Source organism: Oncorhynchus keta, chromosome 10 (genome assembly GCF_023373465.1).
Source record: "Oncorhynchus keta strain PuntledgeMale-10-30-2019 chromosome 10, Oket_V2, whole genome shotgun sequence".
NCBI classification, from domain to species: Eukaryota; Metazoa; Chordata; class Actinopteri; order Salmoniformes; family Salmonidae; genus Oncorhynchus; species Oncorhynchus keta.
In genome coordinates this window covers 34,045,431-34,063,131 of record NC_068430.1, presented here as the reverse complement: position 1 = coordinate 34,063,131, position 17,701 = coordinate 34,045,431, and the positions used below count along the sequence as shown (strand labels likewise).

The 17,701-nt window shown below is 43.9% G+C and overlaps 1 pseudogene; it reads right to left on the bottom strand.

Annotated features, from left to right (window-relative positions):
- Positions 1 to 5,958: 5,958 nt before the first annotated feature.
- Positions 5,959 to 10,573, bottom strand: LOC118389482 (neurogenic differentiation factor 4-like; annotated as a pseudogene).
- Positions 10,574 to 17,701: the final 7,128 nt, after the last annotated feature.

Here is a 17,701-nt window from a genome sequence, read left to right as displayed (position 1 = left end):
TTAGACCACTCCCACCCCTGACCCCTGAACCCAGATGACCTAATAACCACAGTAAACTGACCTCTCAGTGGGTGGTCTCATCTCAAGCCAGTACAGAGGTTGGACAGACAGACAGACAGACAGACAGACAGACAGACAGACAGACAGACAGACAGACAGACAGACAGACAGACAGACAGACAGAGCGAGCGAGCACTGGGCCTCAGCTTGGAAAGAAATATAGTGCCTTGTGAAAGTCTACACACCCCTTGCTCTGTCTTTACATTTTGCTGCCTTCAAATTTGATCTGAAAATGGATTAAATTAGATTTTTTTTCCTACAGATCTACCAAACCTACTCCACATTTTGAAAGAGAAAACTATTACAGAACATTTTCCACATCAATAAAAAAACGTATTGTAAGACATGTCTTGATTGCATTTGTCTTCACACCCCAGAGTGAATACTTAGTGAAAGCGAAGCAGCTTTGGCAGCCAATACAGCTGTGAATAATTTTTTGTAACATTCTACCAACACTTAGGGCAACATATATACATTTTTTTGTCAAAATTGCTCAAGCTCAGTAACTTGGTTGGAAATCATTGAAGGACAGCAATATTCAAACCGCGTCTCTGATTTTCTAGCAGATTTAAGATCATTTCCATTCAGGAACACTCATCGCCTCTTTAAGTGTCTTTAACATTTGTGTAACTGTCCAATTGAAAAATAAAACTATCCCAGGGTTAGATTTTCAGCAGACTGAAGTGGGTTTTCCTCTAAATATGTACATTGGCTTTGCTCCTTTAATATTTATTTTGCTCCCAAACTTCCCAGTCCTTGCCGGTGACAAGCATACCCATAACATGATGCTGCCACCACAATACTTGAAAATACAGAGGGTTTCTCTCTGTTGTTGTCACGACTTCTGCCGAAGTCGTTGCCTCTCCTTGTTCGGGCGGTGCTCGGCGTTCGACGTCACCGGTCTTCTAGCCATCATTGATCCTTTTTTCATTTTCCATTGGTTTTGTCTTGTCTTCCCACACACCTGTTTTCAATCCCATTCATTACCTGTTGTGTATTTAACCCTCTGTTTCACCTCATGTCTTTGTCAGAGATTGTTTATTGTCAGTGTAGTGTTGTTTGTTGTATAGGTGCGCGTCGGGTCTTCGTACCCATTTTTTGTTTATGTTCTTTTCCTGTTTAGTGTCATGGAGCATGTTACTAGGACATTATTAAAAGACTCCATTTTACACTCCGTTTGACTCTCCTGCGCCTGACTTCCCTGCCACCTATACACATATGCCTGACAGTTGTATTGGATTTGACCCAAACCTGTAGTTTTTTATTTAGGCCAAAACGTTGTATTTGCCATGTTGTCTTCTTAATGGCCTTGTTGAAAACAGAGTGAATGATTTGGAGTGATGTTTTGCAATGCAATGTTGTTGATCCTCTGTATTTTCAAGTGTTGTGGTGGCAGCATCATTGTTTTGGGTATGCTTGTCACTGGGAAGGACTGGGGAGTTTGTCAGAATCAAAATAAATACAGATGTAGGATCTTAATTTGAGCCAGTTTACTATAGCAGGAAAAGAATCATGCAGCAAAAAGAAATGCAAATTATTATGTGGATTATAATTAATAGAGATTTTTGTAGGGGTTGATACATTCATAATGAGGGCAAATCAAGTGTGACATTATAAAGTGTTATAAACTTTAGAAGCCTTTTTAAAACTAAAATACACCACAAGTTCGCATTCAAATTAAGATCATACATCTGTATAAATGTGCAACGCCCAGGTAGAAAGTTAGAGAAAAACGCGCCATCATTTTCTGAAAACCTAGAGAGTTGTATTTTTCACTTTTAATGCAGAGACACACCAGAATGGCTTTCCAAGTGGTGTTGGGTGTTCTTGAATGGTCCAGTCTCAGTCCTGACTTAAATCTGCTTGTAAATCTGAGACAAGGTTTGAATATTGCTGTCCATCGATGATTTATAACCAAATTTTCTGAGCTTGAGCAATTTTGTCAAAAGCAATGGATATACACTGAGTATACAAAACATTAAGAACACCTGCTCTTTCCATCACATACACACCTAAAATAGTTATTTGGCTGTCCCCATAGCAGAACCCCTTTTCATTCTAGCTACATGGAACCCAAAAGAGTGTGTCACGTTGGCATGAAGAATCGGGAGACAGGTGCAGGAATGCGTAATAGTTTTTTCTATTGTACCCAAATTACGGCGTGCCGTCTAAGGGCACAGGGATGAAGACCAAACAAGCACGTACACAAAACACCGGGTTGTAACCCAAACAAAAGAACGAGGAGTACCTCGAATAAATAAAAAGCCCAATGGAAACCAAAGGGCACACGTGTACAAGTACTAATCAGTGGGAATAGGGGACAGGTGTGCTTAATGAAAGTTCCGGATGGATCCGTGACAATCTGAAACCAAAAAGGGTTCTACCTGGAACCAAAAAGAGTTATCCAATGGGGTCAGCTGAAGAACCCATTTGGAACCCGTGTAGACTGACCAGGTGAATCCAGGTGCTCTAAGAATTGTGCAAGGTTGGTAGAAACGTATGAAAAATGATTCACAATTGTGATGTCTGCCAAAGGTGCTTCCACCATATGCACTAAATACATCTGAATTATTATTTTTTTTTTTAAATTTGGAGTAGGTTGTGTAGATTGCTATGTACATTTTAGATTCAATTTTAAGGCAGCAAAATGTGATTACACTAGCGACTGATTATAGACCTTATACTCTTTCCCTCTATTCCACTCTTTCTCTCTCTCGCTTTCACATTCTCTCTCTTCTCTTATCTCCCTTTTACTCATCCCTCTCTTACTCATCCCCACAGTGCTCATGTGTTCATGTTAACTCTCCCTCTCTCTCAGGTCTTCTCTTCTCATGCCTCTCCATTGCTTTCCTGCAGTAAAAGTGCCCATCTGTCCCTTCTCTCCTATTCCTCTTTCGGTCAATTCTACAGTGAAGGAACTGTGGGGCGGAGGGGGTCATCAGGGTCAGAGTCAACACGCCCCGCTCCCACAACCATTCACAGCTCTTTAACACCTAAACCCTTCTCACCCCACACACGCACACACACCCTGCACACCGTCCCTGCCCCCTACTGCCTCATCCCTGTGTTGTGCCCCCAACCCCCCAACCCCGCCTGTGTGTTATCACCCGTGTGTGTGTGTGTGTTGTGTGTGTGTGTGTGTGTGTGTGTGTGTGTGTGTGTGTGTGTGTGTGTGTGTGTGTGTGTGTGTGTGTGTGTGTGTGTGTGTGTGTGTGTGTGTGTGTGTGTGTGTGTGTGTGTGTGTGTGTGTGTGTGTGTGTGTGTGTGCGCTTGTGTGTGTGTGTGTGCGAGAGAACTGAGCCCAGTTGAATAGTACACGATTATTACAACCAGGATAGCCTCCACCTCTGCCCTATGAGGCCAGCCATCTTAATCACCAAACTTCATCCTGCTGCAATCCAGCCTCCGCACATCCACTCTTTCATTAAGAGCTAGCCAATGGATTAGTGTAGCTAAACCAAAAGATTGAGAGAGAGATGAGAGATGAAGTTGAGGGAGGAGAGTGGGAAGAGTCGAGAGGGAAAGAGCGGGAGCGGGTTGAATGGTGTAAGAGAAAAAAAGGAGGAGGGCAACTTGCCTTGTCTGTTGATATTTCTTTGTAAAGTAAGATTTCATAACCTTCACTCTGCCTATCAGTGAGACATACAGTGAAGGTATAATATCTATTGTCTGCTCGGTATGAAATATTTGTTCACGAGGTTTCTGATCTTTATACTCAGAGTGAGTGCAGATGGACTCCACTGTTAGTGACAGTGTCATCATGTCTCTCAGTGAAGAGTGAGCAGGGACTCTCTCCGTCTCCACCATTCTCTCTCGCTCTCTTTGTTTTTTTCTCTCTCTCCTCCTGTCTTCCTGTCTTCCTCTCCCCCCCAATATATTGTTGGCTGGCTTGCTATCAAGACAATCTCCTCATCCTTCAACATTCACCCACAATAACCTTTATTGTCTTCTTGAGAACCACACAGCTTTTTAGAGGTTTCAATTGTTCAAATGCCAGACAGCTTCTGAATAATGTCTGCCCAGCAATACACACCCATACACACACCCTCGCACAAATACTCGTTGCATCACCATCTTCCACCTGTCTATGTATGTGTGCATGTGTGTGTGCATGTGTGCCTATGTGTGTGTGTGTGTGTGTGTGAGCAAAGTTATGTGTCATTCCAATGCTGAATGAAGAGGGATGGGATTGGTTGGAGGCGGGTTTATGAGGGGGTGTAGCTCACCCTCCTGTGCATTTGCCCCCCCTAGCTGTCTGTCAGAGAAATGTCCCTCCCCTCTGTTTCTCCCAGCTGTCTTTCCCTCCAGAGCCAGCAACCTCAGCACAATGCAGGGTCAGGGGTCAAGAGAAAGAACAGGCTGCGTTTACAATGGACCCACAGTGGCCATTTAACAGCAAAACTCCCCTTTATGCATCTCCATTTTTCATGTCTCTCTCTTTCTCTCTCTCTCTCTCTCTCTCTCTCTCTCTCTCTCTCTCTCTCTTTATCGCTCTCTCCTTCTCTTTCTCTTTATTGCTCTCTCTTTATCTCTCTCTCTCCCTCTCCCTCTCTCTCTCTCTCTCTCTCTCTCTTTATCGCTCTCTCTCTTTTTCACTCTCTCTCCTCTCTCTCTTTATCGCTCTCTCTCTCCTTCTCTCTCTCTTTATCTCTCTCTCTTTATCTCTCTCTCTCCCTCTCTCTCTCTCTCTTTATTGCTCTCTCTCTCTCCTTCTCTCTCTCTTTCTCTCTCTCTCCCTCTCTCTCCCTCTCTCTCTCTTTATCTCTCTCTCTTTATCTCTCTCTCTCCCTCTTTCTCTCTATCTCTCTCTCTTTATCGCTCTCTCTCTCCTTCTCTCATTCTCTTTATTGCTCTCTCCCTCTCTCTCTCTTTATCACTCTCTCTCCTCTCTCCTCTATTTCTTTATCGCTCTCTCTCTCTCTCCTTCTCTCTCTCTTTATCGCTCTCTCTCCTCTATCTCTTTATCGCTCTCTCTCTCTCCTCTCTCTCTTTATCGCGCTCTCTCCTTCGCTATCTCTCTTTATTGCTCTCTTTCCTCTCTCTCTTTATCGCTCTCTCTCCTCTCTCTCTTGATCGCTCTCTCCTCTCTCCTTCTCCCTCTCCTCTCTCTCTCTTTATCTCTCCATCTCCTTCTCTCTCTTTAGCGTTCTTTCTCCTCTCCTCTCTCCTTCTCCTCTCTCTCTCTTTATCTCTCCCTCTCCTTCTCTCTCTTTAGCATTCTTTCTCCTCTCTCTCTCCTTCTCTCTCTCTCTCTCCTCTCGCTCTTTATCGCTCTCTCTCCTCTCTCTCCTCTCTCTCTTTATCGCTCTCTCTCCTCTCTCTCTTTATCACTCACCTCTCTCCTTCTCCTCTCTCACTCTCTTTCTCTCCCTCTCCTTCTCTCTCTTTAGCGTTCTTTCTCCTCTCTCTCTCCTCTCTCTCTTTATCTCTCCCTCTGCTTCTCTCTCTTTAGCATTCTTTCTCCTCTCTCTCCTTCTCTCTCTCTTTATCGCTCTCTCTTTATTGCTCTCTCTCCTTCTCTCTCTCTCTTGCATGCTCGTTTCTCACTCCCTTTCTGGTCTCCACCTGTAGGCCTAGGGGTGTGTGTGTGTGTTTGTGTGTGTGTTTGAGTGTGAGTGCATGTGTGTGTGTGTGGGAAAAGGATTTTCTCAGGGGTGGTAGCATAATAACTGTAGTCACAGAAGTACTCTCATTTGAAACACACCCCCCGTCATCTTCTCTACTCCCTCTCACCTCTCCCATTGTGTTACAACCTGTGAATACTCTCACACATCACCCCCTCCCACTACCTGCAAACACCCTAATTGCAGTTGGTCCTTGACTGTCTTTTGACCTCACAAGACAGTTTTTTCATCTAAGCAAACTCACTTTCAGAATTTCACACAAAAAAAATTACGTTTACATTGTTTTAATTCATAAAATGTTTGTTAAAAAATACAATCCAAATGTTTTCAGCTCGAGGAACATTTGTACATTTAAAGGAACATATTTGGCAATGGAGAAAGTGTCTGGACAGAATATTATACAACATATACATACAGTATATTTGATCTAGGAATGTCCATTCATAAGATCCACCTGGCTGATAGTTCAACTTCAATCACATTTTGGAATTTATATTTGTTCTATTCATTAGAACAGCAGACATTTCTCATTTCCTCATGGGCAGTGTTCCCCTTGGTCATCAGCAACATTACACTAGCAATATTATATGACAATCTCTTTTCAGTGTGAAACAGGAAAGAACACACAACAAAGGAGAAATGGACACAGAGAGATAACAGATACACTGTCAGAGTCCGTCAACAATGTAACAAGGACAGCACAAATAGAGAAGGCCAAGACCAAACACATATAAAACGGATAAACACAGCATTACTAACAGCAGTTCATATAAATATTAAATAAGATAATAAATAAATGTATAATGCATTAATGTGAATGATCTGTTTCATGTTCCCAGTGCTGGTCAGAAGTGCTCATAATGTGCTCATAATGTGCTCATAATGTTGTCATAATGTGGTCATAGCGGTCAAGCTGAAGTCCTTCTTCAAGACAGACTTTCCACCAATAGGAACTAGGAATAGGAAATGGTCATGGAAATGGTCAAGTTGTGGGTGCCTTTTAACCTAATCAGCATTCAGAAACAACCGCAGCAAACAACTGGTTTAAAGTCAATCATGAGCAGACTTTGACAGTGTTGAGCCCTAACCTTTACAGTACACAAATGTAAACAACAGTCCACAACAGCACTACCCAGTTGTTCACAACGATGGGCTGCTTTCACAGTGTTCAGTACCAAAGTCTGATTTCTCCCAACACCTCAGTCATAGGTTAAGATGAAGCCAGTTGGGGCAGGGTGATTGTTGTGTTGTTGGAGAGAGTAACATCTGCCCCATCTGTCCTCTCTGGCCCTTAATCCCCATAGACAGTTCCCATCTGCGGGGGTGCCATGTGAGGAGGGTGGTACGAGTCATAGGGCATCTCCAGGGGCAGCTCATAGCGGGCGCTCTGGTACAGGCCCATGGAGGAGGGGGGGTAGTGGTGAGGGGGGAGGTAGTGGGGAGAGGACTGCTTGGGCACCAGGTTATTGCCGATGCTGAGCGGGGGTGTTGGGGGGCCATCGTAGGGAGGGGTGTTACAGTCATTAGGGGAGTGGCTCTCGTAAGCCCCTCCTTTCATTTCCCTCAAATGGAGCAGGTGGGCGGAGTCCAATGTGCCATAGGGCGGGCTGGGCAGGCCGGGGGAGGAGTAGCTGATTGGTCTAACAGCCATCCCCACCCCTCCCAGGACTGTGGGCCCTCCTCTCCCCCATTCCTGTCCTCAGGCCTCTCCTCAACAAAACCCCCAGGCCCGAGCTGCAGACAGCCAGCCACCAAGTTGCTGGTAGGCTGGGAGAGGCCTTCACACAGGGTATCCATGAAGGCCCTGCTCTCCGTGGACTGGTCCCCTTCCAGGGCTTCAGACAGGGCACAGATGTAGTTGCGCGCCAGCCGCAGAGTCTCGATTTTGGACAGTTTCTGAGTCTTGGAGTGGCAGGGCATGATGCTGCGCAGGTTCTCCAGCGCGTCGTTCAGCCCGTGCATCCTTGAGCGCTCCCGGGCGTTAGCCTTCACACGTCGCGCCTTGAAGCGCTCCTGCCGGGCTTTGGTCATCCTTTTCCTTTTGGGCCCTCTGCGTTTGGGAGCGTTCCCGTCTCCCTGGCCCTCCTCTTCCTCCTCCTCCTCATCCTCCTCCATATCCTCGCTGCCCAGCTCCCTGCCCAGGTGGCCCATTCCGCCTGGTCTGTAGCGCTGCGCTTTGATTGGCTTGTCTACGTCTGGGGAGCTCACGTCATCATCCATCCACTCCAGAGAGCTGACTAGCTCCGCCCCCTCGCTGGGCCTTCCGTACGAATTGGCCATCATGGTCTCCTGGAAACAACACACCAACATTAGCAATAGTTCTGACCTTAACATATACACTTTTTATCAAATATTTTGTACTAAGAAAACGAGGCTCATCACAACTTTACCCTTTGACTTGTTTTGTCTATCCTGTCCAAAGCTGATGTGAATTGAGAGTAGGTTTTCTACTGATAGACCTACTGATGCTGGGACATTGACCCAAGCTGGTCTTGAGGACCAGACCAGTCTATTTATAGCAGTTTTATCCCACAACCTAATGAGTTTTAATGACCTTGTGTGGCCTATTGTAGTAGGCTCAAGGTGAGCGCTAGATCAGGACTGATCTCGCTTGACCCAGAACAAAAATCTCACGTAATTTAGTTTTGTGTTTATGTTGTCTGTTCATGAGAGATTAGGTCAGGACTAGCCTTAGCCTGCTTACTCTACAATCTACTTAGAACCACAATCAATTGTCTAAGCTAAGGCCTTTGATTACCGGTTTGGTGCAATGCTTTGGAGGTTCTTTGAATATTTTAGGGATTTTATGTTTTAAGATTTTCATGAAACATGCTGCTTTCATATGTAATCTGTTTGTCTGCAAACAGCGTGCGTAGCCTACAAGGATTATTTTAATCCGAGGGGAGACTTGATCTCGGGGGACTTCAAAACTCTGTAATTCCTCGCTTTTAGGTTGCGGCGGACACCGGGATGCACTCTCAATCTGGGCCATTGCGGGATTTGCTCCCTCCATGGATGAAGCGGCAACATGGGATTAACTCAAGGTTAGACTACATTCCCGGATCAGTAACAGGGAACTCAGAAAAATCTATTTATAACTCTGCAACAAATTGTTTTTATGATTATGGCGATGATAGGCTAGATTTCACTAGGAGTTTTAACTGTAGGTTTGCCCATAAATTATCTATTTGGGGAGTTCTAGAAAATGATCTTAATTTAGCCTATTAGATCCTCTATAGCAGGGGTAGGCAACTAGATTCGGCCATGGGTCGATTTTTGTCGAAGTGGATGGTCGGGGGGGTTGGAAAATAATTTGCACACTGCAAATTGACCACAACTAAGCTCAAATATATATATATTTGAAAATAACAATAATTACCTTCATTTATATTGAGACACAATCACGTCTCTGTTTTTATTCGTGGGAATACTTTGGTGAATTCCTGGTGATTGTACAGACCAAAAACTTTAAATCTTTTTTTTTGTTGAGGCAAAAAAAACATTTGGGGAGAAAGAAAAATGTCTGTTGCCGATCCCAGATCTATAGGCCTATTTGAAACTAGGTTTTAAGTGATTTGTCCACAATTTTGTGTGTGTCATTGATTTTTATTCCACACCATAATTTAGTTTGATGAATGATAACCTATAGCATAAAGCTACTTTCATACAATTATTAGCCTAATATGGTAAATATGTTGTTTCTTTATTGAGATATTTCCCAGCTATGTCAGCAATGATTACGACCATTTTAGGAACAAGCTGATGACCAAAGTGATTCTGAAGCAGGCTGACCAGGTGGGGTAACCCAGGTTTAGGCTGTCTTTGGATAAATAATCCCTGTTTCGATTTAAAGGGAAAATCTGCAGTTGCCACATCCATTCTTTGGACTTATAAATGAATGATATGTACCCATTGATTCTTGAAGAATATAAATTATAAATGCCTCATGAGCTTAGTTCAACTGCCACACCCCTTCAGAGCCCAAAATATATGTTTGTTTAACTCCAATGTTTTGTAAACAAAGTAAATGTAAACAAACACTCTATAGCTTCAAAACATGGTTAAAACTATCATTTTGATATCATAGATGCTCAGTCCTTGCATTCATAGCTCTGTCTATGAATTTGAGATTGGTTACATTTCTGCAGCCCCATCCGTCAGCTTTTTACAGAAACAGGGGCGAGGACAGGGCTTTGTTATTGTTTCAACTGCTGATTGTCACTTTAAGTAGGCTTACACCTGTTAACGTTTTCCCTTAAGATTATGCCAGGCACATTTTAAGAACAGCAGCCTAGTGCCTAATTGATCATGTTGCAGTTCTTAAGAATCCTAAATTGATAACTATTTATTAATCTGGCTGTAGCCTATCTAATTAATCTGTCTGTAGCCTATGCCTCATTCCCGTTACTTAGCCGAATAACCTATGGGCCTAACCCAACATTTAGAAAATGTCAAATAATAACCTACTAGGCTACCCTACCAATTTAGAAGTGGTCAACATTTCAACATTTCACATTCAACTTCACATAAATATTATTAAAATATTTGAATTGTCAATTATTACTATTCCAATGGGCCTATGCTATTCGAAATAGACTATGGTCTTTGGAGAAAGAAACATTGACATTCATTCGAAATTAAACATGAGGTTGGCCTACCTGATATTTGAAATAACGCTCCCTGGGACCTCCTGTAAGTTGTTATTGGCTGTTGAGCGGATTTAGCCTACAGGTATCTCAACTAGCCTAAAGCACTCAATCTTGAACTTTCTCCCCTGCGTCTCCTTCGCAAGTTGTCAGTGTTCCATCCCAGAGTGACGCCTCTCTGCAGTTCACTCCGCGGGGGCCCGGGGTTTTAGCGTCCAACCGTCAGACAGGCTCCTCCTCCCGCTCTCTCATCCTCTCGCATCCAATTCATCTGCGCTCGAGCGCCGCGTGGCCCGGCCCGTGGCCAATGTCATGAACAGAAAAAGTTCACTAGTTCTCTGTGTGTGTGTGTGTGTGTGTGTGTGTGTGTGTGTGTGTGTGTGTGTGTGTGTGTGTGTGTGTGTGTGTGTGTGTGTGTGTGTGTGTGTGTGTGTGTGTGTGTGTGTGTGTGTGTGTGTGTGTGTGTGTGTTCGTGCGTGTGAAACAAAATCGTTTTAATTAGATTGATAGCCTGCAGGCCTAAGCTCTTATGGCACATAACATTATTGCGCCACTACATTAGAACATGTTGCAATAGTTGCAATAGTTTTATTTGTGCAATTTGTATTATCAGTCTGTATCAACAAATAAGCAGTGCAACTTTAGCATGGAGTGAGATGCTCTGCGAGTTTAACCGATTGTGACAGCTTGCGGTTGCGCGTGAGCAGGTGTTTGCGCCATTCCCCCGTAATTCATACATCCGCGTTTGCTGAACCGATATTGGCGTCGGACGTGAGCTCATTGCACCCAATTACGCTAATTAAATAGGGCTCCAGAGACACCCCTCACGAGACGGGACAGGCGCGGCGCCTGCATAGAGAAGTCTGGTGAAAGACAGAACAAACTAACCGAAAGGAGACAGGTCATCTAGCTACAAGTGGGCTGTTATTTGTGTAGCAAGTTGGCCTACTAATTTAGCCAACTCTACAAGTAGGTAGGTTATACCATAGAAATATAATGACTCTAATTATGTGGGTTATACAGAGCATTTCATTTCCTCATTCTGTGAATTATTTTACAATTATGCTTTTAAAGGGTATGTTCATCTCTGTATAGACTTGACGTTCAATAGATACACAGTGTGCAGTGTGATTGGGTGAGGGAAAGATAGAGAGAGATGGAGGGAAGTGCTACTGTCCCATGAGAGAAAGAATCACATGTGCTCATGCTGGAGGGAGCGGTGAGTGAGGGGTTGGATGGGGGGACTGTCTGTGCACCCAACGGATGTGTCTCACACTCCCCAGCCGACCCCCCCACCACCACCACCACCACCCCCTTCCTCTCCCTCTCCCTCTGGGTCAATGCCTGTCCTACTCCACACCTGCAAACCAGAATGGAAATAACTGAGCCAGGCCTTGCTCTTCCCCAGAGTGGGAATAGCCTCACTTCGGCAGACTCAAAAGCAAACTATGGGTGACACAAAACAAGACAAAAATAAACATATGCCATTTAGATATGAAGACAAGCTGCCACTTTTCTCACATCCAATTCATCATTTTTTTGGTTCTCTTTAATTTTCACACATTTCGATTTATCTGGAGCAAAATATAACTGGATCAACATTAAAGAGGGAGAAATATCCCTATTCCACAAGTGGTAAAGATGTAGATATGATTGCTGTCATGTGCCTTAGTCCCCTTGGTGTTGGTCATGCACTATGAACTTTTCTGACAGATGGCTCATACTTCTTTCCTCTTCCCCCTTTTTTCTCGTTCAGTAACTATCTGCTAGCGGCTCAGATGCACCTGTATTCTCACCTGACCTAACATTGACCCCTAAGGACTCTCCCTCCTCACCTTTCCTTGCATCGGTATGTTTGTATGTTTGCTTGAGAGGGCAGCAGTTTCAGCTGCAGAAAGCAGAACCCCCCCACACACACACACACACACACACAAACACACACAGAACCTCTTCCTGAATCCCCAGCGCTCCTGTTTTCAGTTACAGTCGGGAGAGGGGGCTGTGTCCATCTGTCAGACAGGGAGTCCTATGAGAAATCTTGATACCCTGGTTGGGAATGAGGAGAGAGCTTACATGTGTGTGTGTTGGTGGGGGGTTGGGTGTTGCAATTTGTCTGTAAAGACTGCATGTGCAACTATAATCAAGTTGCAAACACTTTTATATATATCACGTATCAGAAATGATGCTATTACAATGTGCAATAGAGTTTTTTGTTTGTTTGTTTTTTTTACAATTGATTTGAGAATAACATATCACATTCACCTCTTTATGTAATACTTGTGGGCCCAACCATCCCATCACCGACATTCTCTCCAAATACTTTTGATGTTTTGAGTAGGGAGGACAATAGGCTGATCATATTGTTTATTATTGCGCGTTCAGAAAGACAAATAGACCTCCAGAGAATGAAAGTTACTCTGAGTTTCATGGTCCCTCATCAGCTTGGAAGTTACATTGAGCCACACTTGAACCTCCCTCGAACCTAAGCCCTAAACGTTCTGGTGATCTGGACCATGTGTCCTTATACCAACCATCCCATTGATGAGGCCACTCCACAGGGCCACAAAAATAGACACCCCCCAGCTACACCCCAAACCCTCTTAACCCTTCCCTAAACCCCCCGTTGGCCCCCTGCGGTGCGTGCTCATTGGCCGACCGCCTTCAGGCGTCCCTTTTCCACGAGCCTATTGTCTGGCCCCATAAGCAGCTTTGTTTCTGCATGTGCAGCTGGACTGGCCCGCTCAGCCATTAGCCACGACACGCTAAAGAGAGCGGGATAATATAATTACAAAACAAAAGTCAGGTGGCTACTATATCTGCCAGGGGGAGCCCATTTGGGGGGCTATCTGTGGTGGGGGTTGGCGGGTGGCCAGCTATAATTCGATTATGAAGTTGTGAGAGCGACAACAGGAACAATTGAATCTTTTTCTCCCACTCGCCCCACTGTGGTTTAATTTGATTCCATTTCGGGTATAAAAAGAGAGGACATTTACTCTTCTACTTTTCAGAGTCGCCGGCCCAGAAAATGTAATATGGTCTGACAAAACTGAACTGGGGAAATTACTCACAGAGCGTATCGTTATTGTCAGATCGATGTGAGACTCAGCCTATTTATTGAGGCCCAAATCAGACGAATTCCTGAAAGACGTGTTTTTTGTATGAAGTGACTGGCCTTGTGTTCTCACTTGGCACGGACGCACACATACCGGGGAACAATGGGATCTAAGGCAGATCCATCTCCTCTAATACTTTCTTTAAACAGGGGTGCAAGTGTGTCCCCCTGTCCTGTCGGCAGACCCAGAGTTTATCCTGTTAGTCACCCTGGATGAGTGAATGGGTAAACTCGACCCCCCATCCCAGCTGGAAGCAGCCTCACACACGCAGATCCTCACCCCCAGCTGGGGTGGGACACACAGGGCTTTACGGACAGCTGATAGGAACAGGTTTAGCTAGTGGGTACTGTTTGGAGTAGGTCAAGCAGAATTGGATCTGCTAAATGTGTTTTTGTTTCCATTAGTTTCCATTCGTTTATCGGTGAGGAGTGCAGGAGACTGCTTATTTTTTTGCTTTATTTTTTTGGGGGGGTAAGACAGTAAGCGGTTGTGTCAGATGCACACATGCTCTTTGTGGTGGGGTGTCCCCATGTGCCCGCTATAGGCGGGCACATGGGGAGCGTGTAAATGCCAATTTTCAGCCCCGTTGGGCATAGTTTGATCATGCCCTCAGGAGTGCATGGGATTCTCATACCCTGCAGATTTCTTCATTGCTTGACTAAGGGCTATATTCAATATGTATTGCTGAAGCTATAGATTGTGCAATAGACATGCCAAGGTAATTTCCGATTGAGCAGATATATACAGTGTTTACAAAATGCAGTCTCCGCTGACACAGGAAATTTGCCTTCAAATATCAATCTGAATGCTGAATGTCTGCAATACATTTATAGTGAGCGCAAAACATTCATACATGAACTGTCCCATTTACAAAAATGGAACCCATTTACAAATACAAATAATGAAATGCTCTTATGTATCAGGACTAAGATCGGACATTGTTGAGTTTGATGCAGGATGTGATTGACAGACTGTTGCTAGCTTGTTGAATGCTGAGTGGCTGCTGTGTGCTTCAGTTCTAGGGCGTGGCAGGGAAGGCAGAGCCGATGTACTTCTTCCCATTCCCATAGGAGGAGTTTTCCCAGGTGTAGGTCTGGATCACCAGTGGCTTCCCTCCCAGGCTCTGTTTACACCTGGACAAACCAGATGAAATCATAACACTCAATGGCAACAAGCACAAACACACATATACACTACACAAGCATAATGAGACATAATGGGATATGTACACATAAGTATATGGATAAGCGATGGCCGAGTGGCATAGGCAAGGTGCAGTAGATGGTATAAAATACAGTATATACATTACATTTACATTTAAGTCATTTAGCAGACGCTCTTATCCAGAGCGACTTACAAATTGGTGCATTCACCTTATGACATCCAGTACATGTGATATGAGTAATGTAAGATATGTAAACAATATTAAAGTGGCCTTGTTTAAAGTGACTAGTGATCCATTTATTAAAGTGTCCAGTGATTGGGTCTCAATGTAGGCAGCAGCCCTTCTGAGTTAGTGATAGCTGTTTAACAGTCTGATGGCCTTGAGATATAAGCTGTTTTTCAGTCTCTCGGTCCCAGCTTTGATGCACTTGTACTGACCTCACCTTTTGGATGATAGCGGTATGAACAGGTGAACCGGGGTCTGTAGTGACGCAGTGGCTTCGACCGCTGCGCCTCTCGGGAGGCCCTTTAACATATGACGGCTTGGAGAACAGAGATGCCTCGTCCAGGAACTGGAACAGCCTGGATGGAAGACAACACAGTCAGGATATAGGTCAGAGAGAGAGAAAGAAATAGAGCAAGGGGCAGAGAGAAGGGGGAGGTTGGACAGTGACAGAAACAGGGGTGAAGATATAGTGAGAGAGAAAAAATAACATAAGAGACAGAGGAAGAGAGGAATAAGAGAACAAAGGTCGTTCTGGGAGCAGGTCTGGGAGACAGGCACTCTGGCCTGGGAGTCAATGATCAGCTATGACGCAGAGGGCTTGTTGGAGTCCAGAGCATACAGAGCTTTAGACAGAGACTGAATCAGTGATGTTACTGCCGGTATCTCCACCACCAGAGCATAACAGACACAGGAAAGGAGCACTTTATTTTAGGGACTGCTACCCATAGAACCTAAAATAGCCTACCACCCATAGAACATACAGTATCAGAACCATGGGGAACAGTTTACATGAATAATCATTGTACTGTTGTAGCACAGAGAAGTAATGACATTGTTTTGACATTTCATAGGTCATTTCGATGTTGTTGTGGGGTCATTAACTCATTATAATGTACTACAGGACAAATACAGTACCAGGGTTGTAATCAATTTGGTGTAACAATTAAGCCATTTCCACAGAGGGAGGTGTAGTTGCTGCAGCAGTTGTGATCTCTTCACTTGGTGTTGCATTGGCACTTGTTCTGAGAGTTGTATTTCTCCCCACGGCGGCCCTGGCAGGACAATCCTGGAGCGGGTGCTTAAAAGAGAAGTCATAATTAATATGTTTTAGCTTAAATTGACATTTTAACAATAATGTCTAAAAGTGGTATGAACTGCTGAGTCCTGTGTTTCACATATGGAGCCTATTGAAGATTGTCACTAATCATGCACATCACAACAATTTACACTACACAACAATGACCTCTACTGGCCAAACACACATCCTGCTGTAAAAGACTGAGGGCACCCTGATTCAAACACTAGTGAACCATCCTGCCACTATGGCCCACAGCAAGGTGAATAGCTGACTGGTCTAATATTGAGCCGGTATGTTCATTTTGATTTTGTTCACAAAGGTTATGTAGTAAGGACTCTTTGAGATATGATGCAGGAGTATCTGTATGGTCAACTGTGATCGACCTTGACCACTATGTGAATTTCACCAGTTGTGGATAATTGCCCGGGATGTAAAAAAGGCCAGCTCAAACTAATAACAGATTCAAATGAACTGTGCCTAGGTGTAGTACACAGTGGGATGTGTTTCAGGGACATGGTTTTATTTTCATGCCTCCAGATCAGAATGCCACAGTACCCTCTCACCATTACAGAGGGCTGCATAGTCATTGCAGCAGTTATCATACTGGGAGCACTTTGAGTTGCAGTGGCACTTGTTCTGAGAGTTGTACTTCTCGTCACAACGGCCCTTGCAGGATGTGGAGCAAGGTAGAGAAAAGGAACAAGAGAGTGAAATAACTATAATGTGCTAAGCTTTTGGCTAGTTTGGTAGAGTTCATATACAATTTAACTAGGCTTAGAGCCAATAAACAAAGGAATACTTCACAAACAGATGATAAACTATTCTAACTAACTGACTATCAAGGTGAATTGCTTAGAATAGAGTTGGACACTTCCTATTAACTGCCTAATGTATTGATAATTCAATACATTAGGCAGATTTCTTTCAGACAGTTTTTACCATCATAAAAAAAACCTTTAAGATCTAAATAAAAATGTATTTAATTCGTTTTGGGTGTGTTAGGCAAAGGCCAGAGTGACAACCCACAAGACAGCAGACCCCCAGGGCCAGGACTGAGCAGCCCAGCAGCTAGGGATTTCCTTAGTTATCTCCCCTGACGTGGGCATGTTTTCAATACAGACTCCTTTATTCGTACTGAATTCTGTATAAGGTAACCAGACCTTATGAAAGATGCCCCTTAATCTTGTAATAAGTCAAATATAGTGATACATACAGCTGAAGTCAGAAGTTTACATACACCTTAGCCAACTACATTTTAACTCAGTTTTTCACAATTCCTGACATTTAATCCTAGTAAAAATTCCCTGTCTTAGGTCAGTTAGGATCACGACTTTATTTTAAGAATGTGAAATGTCAGAAGAATATTTGAGAGGTTGAATTATTTCAGCTTTTATTTCTTTCATCACATTCCCAGTGGGTCAGAAGTTTAAATACACTCAATTAGTATTTGGTAGCATTGCCTTTAAATTGTTTAACTTGGGTCAAACATTTCCGGTAGCCTTCCACAAGCTTCCCACAATAAGTTGGGTGAATTTATTTTGGGCCCATTCCTCCTGACAGAGCTGGTGAAACTGAGTCAGGTTTGTAGGCCTCCTTGCTCACACATGCTTTTTCAATTCTGCCGACAAATTTTCTATAGGATTGAGGTCAGGGCTTTGTGATGGCCACTCCAATACCTTGACTTTGTTGTCCTTAAGCCATTTTACCACAACTTTGGAAGTATGCTTGGGGTCATTGTCTATTTGGAAGACCCATTTGCGACCAAGTTTTAACTTCCTGACTGATGTCTT